Raw genomic sequence first — 19491 nt, forward strand, 5'->3', positions numbered from 1 at the left:
CTATTTTTATTCTTTAAAAATAGCCTTGCTTCCCTGCATACATTTTTGTTTGTTTCTTTGAGGTTAATGTTAGCATGAACTTCCCCAGTTCTGAAAAAATATTCTGGAAACATCGGAGGATTTTAATAAACTCAAAGAGTAATGGGGGAGAGGGGCTTTGGCATCCTTGGGATCTCGAGTCTCGCCTGACAATGCCCAGTCTTTCCCTTTACCCAAGTCATTTTTATGCCCATTAATAATCTTACTGAAACGTGGTGAATGTCAGTTATCCATGGGCTACAGTTTTGCTCACCCTCTGGGTTTCCGTGTTTGTTGACCAGTTGTCTGCACCTTCTGTTCTCCCAGATGGGGAGAGGTTGTCCTGGTTTAGGGGATTCCTGTTTTCTCCACTTTCTAGGACATGCAGAGATTCCAGTACAAGGTGACGCTCCAGTGTCCTGTCCTTGTATCACTAGGTTGACTTTCTCCCTGCCCGTTCCTCCCCTCTGCCCTTCCTGCTCTTTCCATATTCATGAAGATCATAGCTTCCCCATCTCCACTGCCCCTCGGGGTCTTCCGGCGACCCATTACTACTTGGTGTAGAAGCAGTTTGCTTGGGGACCAGCGCTGTGGCACAGTGGGTCGAGCTGCCGCCAGTCATGCCCACGTCCCACATGGGCTCTGGTTTGACTCCCAGCTGCTCCACTTCGATCTAGCTCCCTGCAGGCAGCCTGGGAAAGCAGCTGAGGGTGGTCCAAGTGCTTGGGTCCCTGCACCCATGTGAGAGACCCAGGCCTGGCCATCCCAGCCATTAAACAAAAAAAGGAGCCACTTCCTCCTGCTCAGTCTCCTGCTGTCCTCAGCCAAGCTGTTGGAGGTGATCATCTCTGTACTCACAGATGCTCATCCACCACAGAGCCTGCCTGTCCCTTGCCACCAGGATCCCAGAAGCCCCCTCTTTGGCTTAGTGTCCACCCACCCACAGCAATCTGTCCTGTGGCCATGGACTCTTTATAGAGGCCCACAGGAACTTGATTCTGTTACTGAGCAGTCCATAAGAAATGAGGCAGACATGCGCAGCAGTGCTCTGTTTCCATGCATCGTAACCAGTTCCAGGTAGGCACGAATGCTTTTCTCTCTACACCTGGTCACTTGTCTCAGGTGGCCCCGTCTGGAGGTTCCTTCCACTTCAGGCGCTCTCCTTGGGACGCCCCATCTTGTTGCTGCCCACACCTTTCTCCCAATGTGCTCACAACCTGTCTCCGGATTCCATGAGGAACACTTGGGAAGAGATGAGCTCTGGTGCCTGGAGCGGGTTAATTCTAGGACGGGTTTTCTGCCAATGCCAATCGCAGACTTCCTGGGGGAGGTCACCGAGGCCATCCCTACCTCAGTAGCCAAGAGACGGTTGGACCACGCTGAAAACCTGCTTTCTGTTCCCAGGACAGATCTGGGCAGGGGTTACTGATCCAGCAACAAATGCTCCCTTCTGTCAAACTCTCTGTTGTTGTTTCTCCAGGGAGGCAGGGAGTTTCCTATGCAAATGACCCCGAGGGGAACAGGGCACACAGCCTGGTAGATAGGATGATCCTTCCTTCTCTGATCCTCCAGTGCCTTCCCAAGTCTGAGTCCCTGACTCCTGCAGCCTGTATTCTTGCAGGTTTGCTCTGCCCACAGCCTGGGACTGGAGTGTCCCCCAGGTTCAGCGTCCAGGTATTTAGCCTCCTTTTCCCACTCTGGCAGACACTCACTCGAACTTTCAAACGAGTCCACTGTCTCTTCTCAGAGCAGCTCCCCTCTACATCCCTGGTCTAGAAGGGGTATCTGCAGTATTCCCCACTTCTCGCCTTGGACATCTCCATGGGCCAACCACTCCAGCTATGGCCTGGCCTAGTAGGTGCAACCTGGCCCTGTGGAGGTGGCTGCTCACCTGCTGCCTCCCCCCCCCCCCCCGCCCGCGTCTGCTCACCAGAGCTCTAACCACGGTAGCTCACACTCTGTGTTATGGAAGATGCCCCACACCTCCGACCCCTCTTCAGTCTTCTGTTTACTGGAGCAGTGGCAATCCCCCTAGGTCTTCCCTAAACACCTGCTTTACCAGTCCACGGCATCTGGTCCCCAGTGTTATTCAGTGTCCCTGTCCCCAGGAGAGCCCCATTATGTGCTATGAATCCTGAGTGAATCCAGGAAAAGAGCTCAAAGAAACCAAAAAGGAGGTAACAGCTTCTAAGGCCCATGAGGTAAAAGTAAACCCAACTCCAAAGTCCGTCGTGGTCTCCATGCATGATGGCTGCAGCTCTGCTGTGTGTCCCCAAGCAGGGACAGTGGGCCTCAGGAAGCAATGAGTTCTTGGGAAAGGGTTGTAAGCAGCACACAAGAGAAGGCGAGTGTCCAGCATATTGTTATAATTTCTCCCTCTGGAGGTTGAAACAAATTTATCAGAGATGCAAACCCCTGCCTCCCTCTGTGCTCACCGATGGACACCCAGGGGCCCTGGGAGCAGCTGTGCGACCCCAGAGCCTCCTCATTTCAGGAGGCTGACTCCATCAACCTCGGTACACTTGCTGCTCTGCACTGTTCCACCTTCCCTCTTCCTTGTTTCTTTCCACCAAGAACTTTCTTTATATACAGATTTATTTTATCGAAAGACAGAGCTACAGAGAGAGGTAGAGACAGAGAGAGGTCTTCCATCCGCTGGTTCACTCTCCAGATGGCCACAATGGTTGGAGCTGCACCAATCTGAAGCCAGGAGCCAGGAGCTTCTTCCAGGTCTCCCACGTAAGTGCAGGGGCCCAAGGACTTGGGCCATCGTCCACTGCTTTCCCAGGCCATAGAAGAGAGCTGGATCGGAAGAGGAGTAGCCAGGACTAGAACCGGTGCCCATATGGGATGCCAGCGCTTCAGGCCAGGGCTTTAACCCAATGTGACATAGCGCCCCCCCCCCCCCAAGAACTTTCTAGCAGTCTTTTTGTAGGTAGAAGCTTCCACACGTGGGGCAAATGTTTAGGGAGCTCTTGCTCCAGGGATGTGGTACCTGGAGACCTTGCATGTGGGCACAGCCCCAGGGACCCCTCTCAGTGCCAGTGCAGAGCCCTGGTGGTGCCAGCATGATTGAGCAGGCTGTCACCACCTCTGGTATCACACATCCTCCTGGGAAATGCAGGATTGTGGTCAATTGGTGGTTCAGCTTTCTGATAAGTCAGTGAAGGGCCAATACTCCATCTTGCTAATAAGAAGCAAAGTTGTCCCTCAAGTATACAACGATAACCATGATATTGACATGCTAAATTAGCGGGCTATCAAGGCATGACATCTCTCAGAGAACACTCATCGTGGTCTTGGAAATGACATTGCTTTCCTTGGATAGAGTTCTTCAACACACACACACAGACGGGATGAAGATAACTGAATTGCAGACGTAGTGTAATTATGTGCCGACTTACATGAGAAGTACCGGGATGCTGTGTCAGCTAAGGTGTGGTGTTTCACCAAGAAGGAATTTAGAACAAGGTGTTAGGTGCAGGTAAGGGTTTTTGGAAGGATGGGACAAGCAAAGCTGCCTTTAGGCACTTGCGAAATATAGGGACCGTGAAACGTGGCTCCCAGCAGTGGTAACGGCTGCCCACAGCACCAAAGCAGTGATTTGCAGAAGGTCTCCCCACACTGGCTGTACACCTGGTTTTCGGTGTCTTCCCACTCACCTGCTTTCCACCTTTGAAGGTGAGCACTGGCTTCTCCCTTGACCTTCCTGATCACTGCTCTTGACTCTTCCTGGTAAAACCCAAATCAGAATGTGGTGACAAATGAGCCAGAAGTGTAGCTTTCAGGCTTGGGGTCCCTGCAGTTTAGGGAGGAGTTTAGAGGGAACATCGTGGTGAACGATCAACAAACAGCATCAGACACAAACTTGGAGAATTGTACATGCACACCTCACCCAGTGATGGCAGCTTCTTCCTCCGGACGTGGGGATAGCCCTGCAGCCTGGAACCACGGTGGTGTCTCAGGACTGTGCCTCTCTCCACTTCTCAGTCCTCCTAAGAGCACGTGCACAGCCCCCAGCACCCCTCTGAGCAAGGGTTCCACGTCCGGCTGCTAAACCCGTGGTAGGTGCACCTGCTGTTTGCATTGGACCTTGCACTGCTGCTTTCTCATCTCCCCCTCTTGGCTCCAACTCACTCCCTGCAACCAACTTCTCAGAGGAGGAGAGACCTCTCTTGGAAGAAAGACAAACAATTCTTCTGGAAAACAGTGCTGATGAGGGGCATGTGATGGTGATTCCTTGGCAAGGAGAAATCATAGCTTATGCCTTGCAGTGTGGGTGTCACCTGGGAAGCACGGAGACCTCCTTTCTGCCATTCTCTTCTACTTCAAATCGATTTTGTTCCACCCAGCTGGGGGGCTCTGTGCTCACTGACCGACTCCTTGTGGTCCTAACGCCCAGGCCTTCACTCCTGTGCACATGCAGCCATGTTTTCCTCCATCTGAGCTATGATCCTATACTGTGTGCAGATGCATACTTCTCCCCGTTTCATAAATGTGAAAAATAAAGGATGCAAAATGTGAGAGAGGCACATTACTATCACAGGGCATTAGAACCCAGTTCTTCACTTTTAGCCAAGTGCTCTGTCTGCAGGCTAGCAAAGACTTAACAGTAGAAGGAAAAAAAAAAAAAAAGACACAATTACTGTATTTCCTGCTGCCTTCAAAGTAAGCTCACTTGGTGACACTCAGGTATCACTTGTGCACAATCCCCATCCCCCAGTCCCTAGGGACACAACCAGGCATAGCTTTTCAATAGGTAAGAAAAGGCCACCCACCTCGCTAACAGAACCAGGAACTCGGTGTGGCCTACGTGATGCTGTAACGTTCCATTTCCATGCAATGGGGCATTAAAATTGGCCCACACCTGACTTCAGAAATTGACACCTTTAACGAATGACTTGTAGTACTTGTAGAACTGCATCTTCTCGCTAAGTATTCCAAGTGTGCGCCTTGTGTAAGAAGATTTCAGGATGGATTTTTTTTTTCATCTGTAAGTCCTGGGTTAAAGTCCACTCTTTGGTTTAATGATGCATCTGACGTAGATGACCGGAGCTCTGTCCAGCCTTGGTGAAGTCCACTACCCTCACATTAGTTGAGTACTGAGCCTTGAACCTCCATTGTCATGGTAGCTGACAGCACCACGCTCACTGCCGGTTGGTTTGCCAAGCGTGGCTAGATGGACAGATGCTGTAACTCTTCAGTCTATGTTTACTTTTCTCAGAAAAAATTAAAGTTTTTCAAATGCACTTATACTGTTTTTCTGTTTTAATTAGGTGCTTTTAGTAATGAAAAGTTTTCTCTCAGTCCCATTGGAAATGAGCAGATCTTTCTTTTCCACTATTGAATTGAGACAGCTTAGCAATGTAATTAAATTTTATGTTACAAATCTTTAATATAAACATTGCAACCCTTACAAGTGGTTTTTTTCTTCTATTTTTCTGGTGAAAATTCTTTGAAGAAAGGAAAAAAATACGTATTGTTGACCTAGATGATCCTGTAAGTTCCTCAAACTCTAGCAGGATTTCACTATATTTTGAGGGTGTATTCTAATGTATACTTTGACATTACTTTTAAATCTCATGGCTTTTTGAGCTGTTCTGATTTTTGCTCTTGTGGATGTATGTGTATGTATGTGTATACACCTGTATTTAGCATTTTGATTCTAGTTTCCATGGACTTTTTAAACTAATTTTTACATTTTATTTTTATTTTTCTGAAAGGCAGAGAGCCAAAGACAGGGATCTCGCAGTTGCTGGTTCCCTCCCCAAATGCCTGCCACACCTCGGGCTGAGCCAGGCTGAAGCCTGGAGCCTGTAACTCCAGCCAGGGCTCCTGTGAGGGGGGCAGGGACCCAGCACTCAGACGGCCACCTGCTGCCTTCCAAGGGGCAGCTTAGCAGGAGCTGGGATCAGTGGAGCCAGGGACTGACGCCGGCACTCCAGCGTGGGGCGTGGGGGTCCCAAGCGGCGTCTGAACTGTTGTGCTAGATGCATGATCTGGGATAGAAATCTTTAAACTCCTGTCGGCTGACTTTTTGGGTTGTGCCTATTAGATCAAATCCAGGCTCCAATCTGCATTCGAGCAAAACATTAGTCACCCTTACAGAGTTTCAAACTGTGGGCTGAATTAACACCCTGAAATAAAAGTAAGTGGCATTTGTTTGAAGTCCTTTATCCTCTCAGCAAAGAAAACATTTTCCATAAGAAATAATTTTGAGATTTATAAAACCAAATAAGTTAAAAATACAGTCAATTTTATAGGAGAAAAAAGACATATGACCAACTTAACAGATGATGAAAAAGTAGCTAATATTAGTCAACATCCAATCTGATTGATTGAAACAACAAAACCAAAAAAAAAAAAAGTTTTGTTAAATAGGAGTATAGAAATACATTCTTAAAACCAACAGTGCTGAGGCCGGTGCTGTGGTGCAGTAGGTTAAAGCCCCAGCCTGCAGTGCCAGCATCCCATATGGGCACCAGTTCAAGCCCTGGCTGCTCCACTTCCAACCCAGCTCTCTACTGTGGCCTGGGGAAGCAGAAGGTTGCCCAAGTGCTTGGGCCTCTGCACCCACTGAGAGACCTGGAAAAAGCTCCTGGTTTTTGACTGGTGCAGCTCCGGCCGTTGCAACCACTTGGGGAGTGAACCAGCAGAGGGAAGACTTTTTTCTCTCTCTCTCCCTCTCACTGACTATAACTCTACCTCTCAAATAAACAAAATCTTAAAAAAAAAATAAATAAAAAGTAAACAAACAGTGCTTTGGAAAATAAAGAGAAAGTTGTTTGTTTTTTTTTTAAAAAAGCTAGTAGAAAAATACGATATGAATGAACTATTAACCAAAGAAGAAATATGAATGACCAATAAAACGTGTTTCTGGGGCCAGCACAGTTGCATAGCTGGTAGGCTGCTGCCTGCAATGCTGGCGCCCCCTATGGGCAGGAGTCCTGACTTCCATCTCCAGCCCAGCTCCCTGCTAATGTGCCTGGGAAAGCAGTGGAAGACGACCAAGTCCTTGGACCCCTGACACTCCTTGGGAGACCCAGAGGAAGCTCCTGGCTTTGATCTGGCCCCGCCCTGGCTGCTGTGCCATCTGGGGAGTGAATCAGCAGATGGAAAAATCTCTCCTCCCTCCTCCCCTACCTGCAACACTACCTTTCAAACAAATAAATCTTAAAAAAAAAAAAAAAAAAAAAAAAAAAAAAAAGATGACCCAAATTATCTTTAAGCATAAACAAAAAGACATAAACACAAAAATACTAAAGAGCATGATACTTAAAACAATGAGATCTGTACAGCATGGGTGATGATTAAGAAGACACATGGAGGGCGTAGAGGGAGGTCAGAAAACAGATATCAACAGAGAAGGCACGAGTCCAAGCTTCCACAGCACAGCAACGCGTAATATTCCATATAACCAACTGCACAAGAGGGCTAGTAGGTTTCAAGCAGCAAGATAGGAAAGGGAAAATTGGTGCTCCGTTTGATCTGTTTACGCTCTGTGTATGCACTGATACACTGCACTGAGCCTCATCAAAATGCACAATTATTACATGCTAATCAGAACTTCAAGTTTAAAAAGATAGTGTACGTATGTGAGGAAAAAAATCAACCCCCAGCCAGCATTAATGGGAAGAAAACTGATCCGTCTCTCACCAAGCCATTGAGCGATGTGCGTCAACGTTTAGATGGGCGCCCCCTTTGGTTCGGAATCTTTCACTCCAAGGATTGGTCCTGGGGCTGCCAGCTGTGAGGTCCCCCGTCCCCTCCTTGCCACTGACAGGTTGGTAAGTGGAGAGGGTCATTGTGACGCGGTCCTCGTTCTTATGGAGTGAGAAGGGCAGAGCCAACGATCGTGCGATGCCGGAATAATGGAAAGAAGAACAGAAAACAGCAAGATTGTGCTGCCTGTGAGTCCTTCCTGGGGCGAGGGCTTCCATGCCTCCGGCGCCCTGTGCAGGAGGTTCGCTTGTCTCCACTTTACATAACTCGCCTAACCTCTCGCAGGGTACCCGGAGCTGGTGCCACACAATCTGTTATCCCCGCCATTCAATGGCTTAACATCACACACCGTTAGCATCTTCCCCACCTGTGCCGGTCAGGAATACAGGTTCAGCTTAGCTGAGTACGAGGGCTCAGGGTCTCTCCCAACACCACAGTCCAGGCGTCGGCAGAGGCTGCAGTCCCAGCGACGCTTGCCTGGGGCTGGGGCTTCTCGAAAGCTCACTGAGGGACGGTTGGCAGGACTTCCTGCCGGAGCCTCTCCACAGCATAGCTTAGAACAAACCTAGCAGCTCCCATTCCCTGGCCCAGGAGAAGGAGGTGGTGCGGAGAGAAAGCAGAAGTCACACTCCTGTAACCTTAGCTCCCTACCCAGTATCTCCCAGCTCAGTGATTGAATGAAAATCGCATTTGTGAGAAAACAGAGACTGCATTGTTATGTGGACTTAGAAAATTTAGGAAGGTCACAATGCCCCCAGATAGTGGGGTTGGACACTAGAGGACAGATTCTGCTTTCTTTCTGTTTCAATTGTTTACAAAAGATTTATTTATTTATTTGAAAGGCAGAGAGAGAGAGAGAGAGAGAGAGAGAGAGAGAGAGAGAATCTTCCATTTGCTGGTTCACTTCTCAATGGCTGAAATGTCCCAGGCTGGGACACCACAGCCAGAAATCTGGAGCTCTATCAGGGTCTCCCACGTGGGTGCAGGGGCCCAAGGACTTGGACCATCTTCCACTGCTTTCCCAGGTGCATTAGCAGGGAGCTGGCTGGGAAGTGGAGCGGCTGGGGCTGGAACTGGCACTCGGATTTGGGAGGCCAGCATCACAGGTGTCCACTTAATCTCCTGTGGCACAATGCCAGCCCCTGTTTGGATTTTTGACAAAAGTGTCACAGATTCTCTAATCTACCATTCAAATGCTTTGAGCCCCAGTAGGTAAACTAGAAGTCAGTTTTCATTAGTATTTTTCAAAGTCAATCACTCTTATAGACATATCCATTCATTGTTAAACATTTGCTAAAATGATTAGTGAATTTCATATGAGATAAATTTTCTGTAACCTATATTATACATATTTCTAAGATAATTTTGCATTTTAGACATTTTAGTATTTTCTCTATTTCCAAGGAGTAAGCACATAGATTTAGGAAGAAATTTTTTTGAGGTTGTTTGTTTGTTTAGCCTCACTTTATAAGATTTGGTAGCTGACATTGAGGAGGGCAACATATTGAAAGGATGATAAAATATTATGTTTTTTACACCTTGCATCTCTGATTCTGATTTCTGACTCTACTTAGAAACACTTTAAGATACTTCATGCCTAAGACATGAAGAACGAACCAAAGTGTGTGAGCATTGCCAGTGTTCCTGGCGTGCTCCACCTTGCAGCTTTAGTTCCTCTTACACACTGTAAACCAAGTCAGCCGGCTGGGGGTGCAATGCAAATCCCCCACACCTGTTTCTGCAGAGGCGTTTTTCACTTCGCCAACCATGTTGGTTTCTTTATGCCTTGTCTGTGGTTTTCTTCATGCTTCCGTGGCTGAGGTGAGCAGTAGAGTGAGGCTGTGAAGCCTGCCAAGCTTACAGTATTGCCCGACTGGCCATTTGCAGAGAAAGTCTGTCCACCTCTGCCTGAAAATGTTGCCATTTTTATCCATGAACATGGTATAACCCTGTTTATTTAGGTTGCCTTTAATTATTCTTAATAACTTTTACAGTTTTTAGAGGGCCAGTTGAGTTTAGTTTTGTTAAATTTATCTCTGAATATTTCACATTTTAATGCAAAGATGCTTTTGTTTTTGTTTTAACTGCTTTGATTTCTGTAGATTGTTACTGTGTCCCATGACTTTGCAAATTTTATAGCTGTCATATTTGAGGTGGATTCTTTCTACTATCTATCTATATGACCATATCACCTGGGAATAAAACCAGTGATATTTTTCTTTTCCTGTCTAAGTTTATTTAATTTCATTTTCTTGGTTTGTTTTTCTTGCTAGAATCTTCAGAACAATGTTAAATAAAATAATACCATATATCTTTGTCTCTTTCTTAATCTTTGATGGAAATTGATTTGGTATGATGAAAACTATATTTTCTCGGCCTTTTATCTTGTTTCATTCTAATCCTAATTTTCTAGGAGATTTTATTATCAATGAATGTTGAATTATACAACTGTCTTTTTTTTAAATTGTCCATTAAAGTGACCATATCAGTTTTTTTTTTCCATCTGTTGATATGGGGAATTTCATTCACTAATTTTTGAACTTAAACAACCTTGCATTTCTGGAGTAAACATCATTTGATTATGAGGTATTATTCTTTTTAAATGTTGACAAATCTTTTCAGCATTATTTGGTTAAGGATTTTTATACCTATGTTCATTATGGGTATTGATCTGTTGTTGTCTTTTCTTATAAGATCTTTGATTTTGGTATCAGAATGATACTAACCTAACAAAACCAACTGTAAAGTTTTCTTCCTCTTGTATTTTCCAAAAAGATTTATGCAAAGTGGCATTATTTCTTAAATCTTGGATAGAATGCACTTGTGAGGCCATCTGAGCCCTAATGTTCTTTGTGGGAGTTTTAAAATGATAATAATCTAAATTTAATGGATAGATATAAAAATATAAAGGTTGTCTATTTTTTCATGAACGTTCTTTGATAGTTTTTTTCAAGAAATTTAATCTAAGTTGTCAAATTTATTGACCCAAAGTTATCCTAGATATTTTTTATTCCTCTAATGTAGATCTGTAGTGTTAGATTGCATCTGTAATTATTTGTTATTTCTGTCTTGTTTCTTTTCCTTTTGTTCACCGGCTGAAGGTCTGTTATATTGTTCCTTTCAAAGAAAAAGCTTTTGGTTTATTGGTTTTCTTTTTTTTTAAGATTGATTTATTTCTTTGAAAGTCAGAGTTATATAGAGAGAAGGAGAGGCAGAAAGAGAAAGAGAGGTTTTCATCCACTGGTTCACTCCCCAGTTGGCTGCAGTGGCCAGAGCTGTGCTGATCTGAAGCCAAGAGCCAGGAGCTTCTTCCAGGTCTCCCACGAAGCTGCAGAGGCCCAAGGACTTGGACCATCTTCTACTGCTTTCCCAGGCCATAGCAGAGAGCTGGATTGGAAGTAGAGCAGTCGGGTCTTGAACTGGCGCCCATATGGGATGTTGGCGCTTCACGCCAGGGTGTTAACCCATTGTGCCACAGCATTGGCCCAGTTTATTGGTTTTCTATGTTTTTCTGCTTTGTGTTTCATTTACCTCAGTTTTTATCTGTATATTCCTTTTTTTAACTTTTATTTAGTAAATATAAATTTCCAAAGTACAGTTTATGGATTACAATGGCTTCCCCCCTCATAACTTCCCTCCCACCCGCACCCCTCCCATCTCTCTCTCCCTCTCCCATTCCATTCACATCAAGATTCATTTTCAATTATCTTTATATACAGAAGATCAATTTAGTATATATTAAGTAAAGATTTCATCAGTTTGCACCCACAGAGAAACACAAAGTGTAAAATACTGTTTCAGTACGAGTTATAGCATTACTTCACATTGGACAAAACATTAAGGACAGATCCCACATGAGGAGTAAGTACATAGTGACTCCTGTTGTTGACTTAACAATTTGACACTCTTGTTTATGCTGTCAGTAATCACCCTAGGCTCTTGTCATGAGTTGCCAAGGCTATGGAAGCCTTTTGAGTTCACCGACTGCGATCTTATTCAGACAGGGTCACAGTCAAAGTGGAAGTTCTCTCCTCCCTTTGGAGAAAGGTACCTCCTTCTTTGATGGCCCTGTTCTTTCCACTGGGATCTCACTTGCAGAGATCTTTCATTTAGATTTTTTTTTTTTTTTTGCCAGAGTGTCTTGGCTTTCCATACTTAAAATACTCTCATGGGCTCTTAAGCCAGATCTGAATGCCTTAAGGGCTGATTCTGAGGCCAGAGTGCTGTTTAGGACATCTGCCATTCTATGAGTCTGCTGTGTATCCTGCTTCCATGTTGGATCGTTCTCTCCCTTTTTGATTCTATCTGTTAGTATTAGCAGACACTTGTCTTGTTGGTGTGATCCCTTTGACTCTTAGACCTATCAGTGTGGTCAATTGTGAACTGAAATTGATCACTTGGACTAGTGAGATGGCATTGGTAGGTGTCACCTTGATGGGATTGAATTGGAATCCCCTGGCACATTTCTAACTCCATCATTTGGGGTAAGTCCGATTGAGCATGTCCCAAATTGTACATTTCCTCCCTCTCTTATTCCCACTCTTATATTTAACAGGGATCACTTTTCAGTTAAATTTAAACACCTAAGAATAATTGTGTGTTAATTAGAGAGTTCAACCAATAGTACTAGAACAAAAAAAAATACTGAAAGGGATAAAGTATTACATTGTACATCAACAGTCAGGACAAGGGCTGATCAAGTCACTGTTTCTCATAGTGTCCATTTCACTTCAACAGGTTACCCCTTTGGTGCTCAGTTAGCTGTCGCTGATCAGGGAGAACATATGATATTTGTCCCTTTGGGACTGGCTTAATTCACTCAGCATAATGTTTTCCAGATTCCTCCATTTTGTTGCAAATGACCGGATTTCATTGTTTTTGACTGCTGTATAGTATTCTATAGAGTACATGTCCCATAATTGCTTTATCCAGTCTACTGTTGATGGGCATTTGGGTTGGTTCCAGGTCTTAGCTATTGTGAATTGAGCTGCAATAAACATTAATGTGCAGACGGATTTTTTGTTTGCCAAATTAATTTCCTTTGGGTAAATTCCAAGGAGTGGTATGGCTGGGTTGTATGGTAGGGTTATATTCAGGTTTCTGAGAAATCTCCAGACTGACTTCCGTAGTGGCTTAACCAGTTTGCATTCCCACCAACAGTGGGTTAGTGTCCCTTTTTCCCCACATCCTCTCCAGCATCTATTGTTGGTAGATATCTGAATGTGAGCCATTCTCACCGGGGTGAGGTGAAACCTCATTGTGATTTTGATTTGCATTTCCCTGATGGCTAGTGATCTTGAACATTTTTTCATGTGTCTGTTGGCCATTTGGATTTCTTCTTTTGAAAAATGTCTATTGAGGTCCTTGGCCCATCTCTTAAGTGGGTTGTTTGTTTTGATGTTATGGAGTTTTTTGATTTCTTTGTAGATTCTGGTTATCAACCCTTTATGTGTTGCATAGTTTGCAAATATTTTTTCCCATTCTGCCCGTTGCCTCTTCACTTTCCTGACTGTTTCTTTTGAAGTACAGAAACTTCTCAATTTGATGCAATCCTAAATGTTAATTTTGGCTTTGACTGCCTGTGCTTCCAGGGTCTTTTCCAAGAAATCTTTGCTGGTACCTATATCTTGCAGGGTTTCCCCAATGTTCTCTAATAATTTGATGGTGTCGGGTCATAGATTTAAGTATTTAATCCATGTTGAGTGGATTTTTGTGTAAGGTGAAAGGTAGGGGTCTTGCTTTATGCTTCTGCACATGGAAATCCAATTTTCCCAGCACCATTTATTGAATAGACTGTCCTTACTCCAGGGATTGGTTTTGGATCCTTGATCAAATATAAGTAGGCTGTAGATGTTTGGATTAATTTCTGATGTTTCTATTCTGTTCCATTGGTCTATCCATCTGTTTCTATACTAGTACCATGCTGTTTTGATAACAACTGCCCTGTAGTATGTCCTGAAATCTGGTATTGTGATGCCTCCAGCTTTGTTTTTGTTGTACAAGATTGCTTTAGCTATTCGAGGTCTCCTGTGTTTCCATATGATTTCAGTATCATTTTTTCCAGATCTGCGAAGAATGTCTTTGGTATTTTGATTGGCATTGCATTGAATCTTTAAATTGCTTTTGGGAGAATGGACATTTGATGATATTGATTCTTCCAATCCATGAGCATGGAAGATTTTTCCATTTTTTGGTATCCTCTTCTATTTCTTTCTTCAAGGTTTTGTAATTCTCATTGTAGATATCTTTAACATCCTTGGTTAAGTTTATTCCAAGGTATCTGATTGTTTTTGTAGCTATTATGAATGGAATTGATCTTAGAAGTTCTTTCTCAGCCATGGCATTGCCTGTGTATACAAAGGCTGTTGATTCTTGTGTATTGATTTTTATATCCTGCTACTTTGCCAAACTCTTCTATGAATTCCAATAGTCTTTTAGTAGAGTTCTTTGGGTCCCCTAAATAAAGAATCATATCATCTGCAAAGAGTTTGAGTTCTTCCTTCCCAATTTGTATCTCTTTAATTTCTTTTTCTTGCCTAATAGCTCTGGCTAAAACTTCCAGAACTATATTGAATAGCAGTGGTGAGAGTGGGCATCCCTGTCTGGTACCAGATCTCAGCAGAAATGCTTCCAACTTTTCCCCATTCAATAGGATGTTGGCCGTGGGTTTTTCATAAATTGCTTTGATTGTATTGAGGAATGTTCCTTCCATACCCAGTTTGCTTAGAGTTTTCATCATGAAAGGGTATTGTATTTTATCAAATGCTTTATCTGTGTCTATTGAGAGAATCATATGGTTTTTCTTCTGCAGTCTGTTAATGTAGTGTATCACATTGATTGTTTTGCGAACACTGAACCATCCCTGCATACCAAGGATAAATCCCACTTGGTCTGGGTGGATGATCTTTCTGATGCGTTGTTGCATTCTATTGGCCAGAATTTTATTGAGTATTTTTGCATCTATGTTCATCAGGGATATTGGTCTGTAATTCTCTTTCAATGCTGCATCTTTTTCTGGCTTAGGAGTTAAGTATTATTCCTTTGTTTCTCTTTTCTTTTGATTTTTTTTAACTTTTATTTAGTAAATATAAATTTCCAAAGTACAGTTTATGGATTACAATGGCTTCCCCCCTCATAACTTCCCTCCCACCCACAACCCTCCCATCTCCCTCTCCCTCTCCCATTCCATTCACATCAAGATTCATTTTCAATTATCTTTATATACAGAAGATCAATTTAGTATATATTAAGTAAAGATTTCATCAGTTTGCACCCACACAGAAACACAAAGTGTAAAATACTGTTTCAGTACAAGTTATAGTATTAATTCACATTGAACAGCACATTAAGGACAGAGATCCTACATGAGGAGTAAGTGCATAGTGACTCCTGTTGTTGACTTAACAATTTGACACTCTTGTTTATGGCGTCAGTAATCTCCCTAGGCTCTAGTCATGAGTTGCCAAGGCTGTGGAAGCCTTTTGAGTTTGTGGATATCGATCTTATTTAGATAGGGTCATAGTCAAGTGGAAGTTTTGTTCTTATAACTGTGTCTTAAGGTGGGTGCTTCAATCATTGATTTTTAATCTTTTTTTCTTTTCTCATACAAGCAGTTCCATCTAAGCATTGCTTTTAACTGCATCTCACAAGTTTTGATACATTGTTTTTTCCACTTTCATTGAACTACAACTACTTTTTCTAGTATCTCTGGTGATTTCCTCTTTTGCCCATAACTTCTTATAAACTCATGTGTTGTTTAATTTTCAAATAGTTGGCATTTTTCAAGAAATAAGTCACGCTCCTTATTTCTTCTTAAAACACTGGTTTTTATTTATTTAAAAGGTAGGTAGATAGATATAAACAAACACATAGGGAGTCCCCACCTGCTGGCGGACTCCTCAAATGCCCCCTACAGCTGGGGCTGGGCCAGACTCAATCCAGGAGCCTGGAATTCACTCTGAGTCTCGCGTATGCATGTCAGGAAAGCAGCTACTTGGGCCATCACCTGCTGCCCCCAAGGTGTGCACTAGCAGAAACGGGATCGAGAGTTTCTCTGGGGCGCAAACCCAGGCATTCCCAAGCAGCATAACCACGGCACCAAGTGCTCTCCCCTACTATTTATTACAGTGTTAATTTTGCCATGGAAATAAAACATACTCTGTGTAACTTTTACCTTCCGATATTTACTGAAATTTGTATTATGGTCCCACTGTTCCCCCCTTTGGTGACGTAGTCTATGCTGGCTGCTCTCCTAAGTGAACGGCGACTTGAGCAGCACACATCTGTCTGCAGTGGCTCTGGAGCAGACTGAGATCCGGGTCCCAGCAGGGCCAGGTTCCCGGGGGCCCGAGGTTCCCGGCTGCAGGCTGCAAGGTTCTCTGTGCATCCTCACGTAGTGGGGAGAGGGCACGGGAGCTCCCCGGGGTGCCTGTTGTAGGGACACTCATCCCATTCACAGCCCCCTGCCCCGCCCCCGCCACCTCATCCCAGCACGTTGAGCAGTAGGGTTTGTATGTGTGAATCCCATGAACTGGGCAGCACACACACAGTCAGCCCTTTCCAGCGCCTGTTCCACAGGCACTGACATGCATTCCGCTATTGCTGGATGCAGAGCTCCATCAGTGCCAATCAAGTCAAATTGATTCACAGTGGTGTTAAAGTCTGTGTCGCGGAGGTCTTTTCTGCTCTTTCCCTCCTCTCCCTCTGAGACTGCAGCTCCTCTGTTCGAATGGTTGGCGTTATCTCAGAGCTCAGGCATAAACTATTCTCTGTTTTCTCACTCTGGTCACTTTAGCTTCACTGTGGATCTGACTTAGGCAGACATACAGGATAAAATCTATCAGGTTTGAGAGCTGGAAGACCACGCCTTCAGGACACCCGCTGTGTGACCTCATGCCCCTACCCGACCACACCTGGCGCCCACCTGCCAATCAGACTAATTAACCACGCCCCTTTGGGCGGTGGGCCTGCCCCTTTTTGTCCTTTTTCCCTTTGCGCTTCCTCCTTGCTGTCCTGCGCCTTGGGGCCATGGCTCCATGCTTCCCGGCCTGCATGCCCCTCCCCGTAGCTGGCTCCCGGTGCTCGGTATGAATCCAGATTTCTCTTTCTTAGACAGGGCCCTCACTCCCCTATGCATCTCTCCCACTGAATAAAAAGCTTAACAACTGACCATGCTGCCTGGTCTATTTGTGCCAGTATTCAGAATTCTCTGAAAATGTGGCAAGAGCCCACACAGCTTATTAATATTTCAGGTTATTAATAAGCAAATCGGTAACAGATCCTTTCCGTCAGCCTAACTCTTTCCTCTGCTGTGGCCGGTCCACTTGTAACCCTGTTTAATAAATTCTTCATGCTCAATATCGCCTTTGTCATTTCCAGTTTCTTTTCGTAGCCTTATCATTTCACTGGAATCTGTCTGCCCGTTCATGAGGATCATTGTTATGGTAACACCTCCTGCAGAGAGTGCTGGTTTCTCTGATACTGCGCTGGTGATTGTTTCTTCTGGGGTCCTTTTGGGTTGCATTTTTCACATTGGTTTCAGAATTTCTCCTTCAGCTTTGACCACTGTATGTTACAGATTGAATAGGGCTTGACTCCCCAAAGTCACACGGACATGCAAAGCCCACTGACTTAGGTTGGCAGTTAACGGTTGATGGATTAGAGCGGAAACTGATCTACTGACAGAGGCCAGCAGGTGGGGCCAGTGGGGCGTCTCCAGCTCCCTGGGCACTGGCCCCTGGAAGGCGGATCTCAGGAGAGGGGTGCTTGCTCCTCTCTCTGCGTCCTGGCTCCTGTGTGTTCGTCCCTCTGCACCTGCCCCACCACCGCCAGCCTCTGGCACCTGATCATGAACTGAGAACTTGCAAACCGTAAGCTGAGAGCAACGTTCTGCTTCCCAAGAAGTTCCTCCCAGGCAGCTCAGAGCAATGAAAAGCTTTCTAACACAGTGTGAGAAGAGTACAGACGGAGCTAGACTACGGTCATCTCCGATTCTTTCCATCTGGGTCTGTGCCTGTGCGCCTGCCCACCCTGGGCCGCAGGTGAATTAATTCACAGAGCTCCATCTCCTGTTAGGACTTTCCACCCTTTGAGACTAACTTTACCTCGTTCATGGCTTCAACCCACTAATTCATTCAAAGTGTAAATTTATAGATGAACGGTTCTTTTTCTCATTGTTAGAATGGAAGCAACATTTTTTTTTCTGGCTTTCTACAGCCCTAGCAGAAGAACTATTTATTTTGTTAACTGAGGTCGTCATCAGTCCTCTCTAGGAGGACTAATTTGTCAGGATTCTGCTTGTTCCTGGGCATGAAAAGTCCCCTAGGGGAGCTCCTAGTTTCCTTTGTCCTGTGGAGCCCAGATCCTCCTGCCGGGATACTTGAGGCAGAACCAAGGGCAGGAAGGCACAGCCGGCATCGGCACTGTCTTCACCCATGCAAGCTCTGGGCACCAGTGGGAAAACTGCCAGTTGGGTGTGAGACAGCAGGAGGAAGTGTCCCCCACAGGTGTCCCTGGTGAGCTGGGAGACAGCCAACCTGTTCAGCTCCCTGGGCAGGATCCTAGGCCAGCATCTCCTCTCTACAGCACAGCCTGGCCCCACATGGATCAAATGGCCCCCACCTGAGGGCTTCCGCTGGCTCCAAGGTCAGAGAAGAGGGAAGCCTTAGGAGAGCCTGCCAGGGCCTGGGTCCTCCTCCTGGCCGCTGGCAGAGGGCGGGAGCATGACAGGTCAATTCCAACCGCCATCTTCCCAGACTTCTCCCAGAACCTCAGTCCTCTGGTTTAGGGTTGCTGACATATTTTTTCACCAAGTTTCCTACAGATGACATCGCATTGGGAGCACAGCACAGCACAGCTGTCCCAGCCTCCTTCCACGTGTGTGCTGTCAGGAAAGTGATGTTTTCGTCTGCAGCGTCCCCATGCCATGGCCCAGCTTGTTTGTTTACATCTCGTTAAGTTACATCAACAGTGTGTTGTGTTTGCAACTGAATATCGCTGTAGGCAGACATAGGGGATAAAACTGATCAGGTCTGTGAGCTGGAAGACCATGCCCCTGTGTGACCTCATGCCCCTACCTGACCACACCTGGCGCCCACCTGCCAATCAGGCTACATAACCACTCCCCTTTGGAAGTGGATTAAAGGCCTGGAACACGGTGGGCCTGGCCCTTTTTTGCCCTTTGCCCTTCTTCTTCCTCTTCCTCGCTGCCCTGCACCTTCAGGGCATGTGGCCTTCAGGCCACCAGCTCCCAGTGCTCGGTATGGATCCAGATTTCTCTCTCTCTTAGGCAGGGCCCTCACTCCCCTATGCATCTCTCTCACCGAATAACAAGCTTAAAACTGACCACGCTGCCTGGTCTATTTGTGCCAGTATTCAGAATTCTTCTCTGAATTCGTGCAAGCGCCCACAGGCTTATCAATATTGTGGATTTCCTAATAAGCAGCCGGTAGCGACAGGACCACTCTTGGTGGAGCAGCGAGCAGTGGTGGCGTGCTCTCTGCAGCCTCACGCACGTGGGAGCTGGGACAGCAGATGTGGCGTTCCGGGAGCACCGGCTCCTTCCGTTCAGAGTAAGTGCTCAGCGCTGGCAGGATTTATCTTGTGCCGCGAGCGGTGTCTACCTCTCTGGGTACTCCGCTGTGACTCCTTTGAGTGATTTATCAGCTACTTCACACCCATCAACTGTGGCTTTTCTTGTAGAAACGGTTCATAAGCTCTCTTACTTTTATGTGAGTTTGAAATATTGCCGCT

General features: G+C 45.4%; 1 protein-coding gene across 1 annotated transcript in view; it reads left to right on the forward strand.

The window, feature by feature from the left end:
• The window catches only part of DSCAM (DS cell adhesion molecule), a 707908-nt gene that overhangs the window by 474208 nt on the left and 214209 nt on the right, over window positions 1-19491 (forward strand). The gene's annotated exons all lie outside the window — the stretch shown is intronic.

The sequence above is a fragment of the Lepus europaeus genome, chromosome 2, assembly GCF_033115175.1.
Source record: "Lepus europaeus isolate LE1 chromosome 2, mLepTim1.pri, whole genome shotgun sequence".
Lineage (NCBI taxonomy): Eukaryota > Metazoa > Chordata > Mammalia > Lagomorpha > Leporidae > Lepus > Lepus europaeus.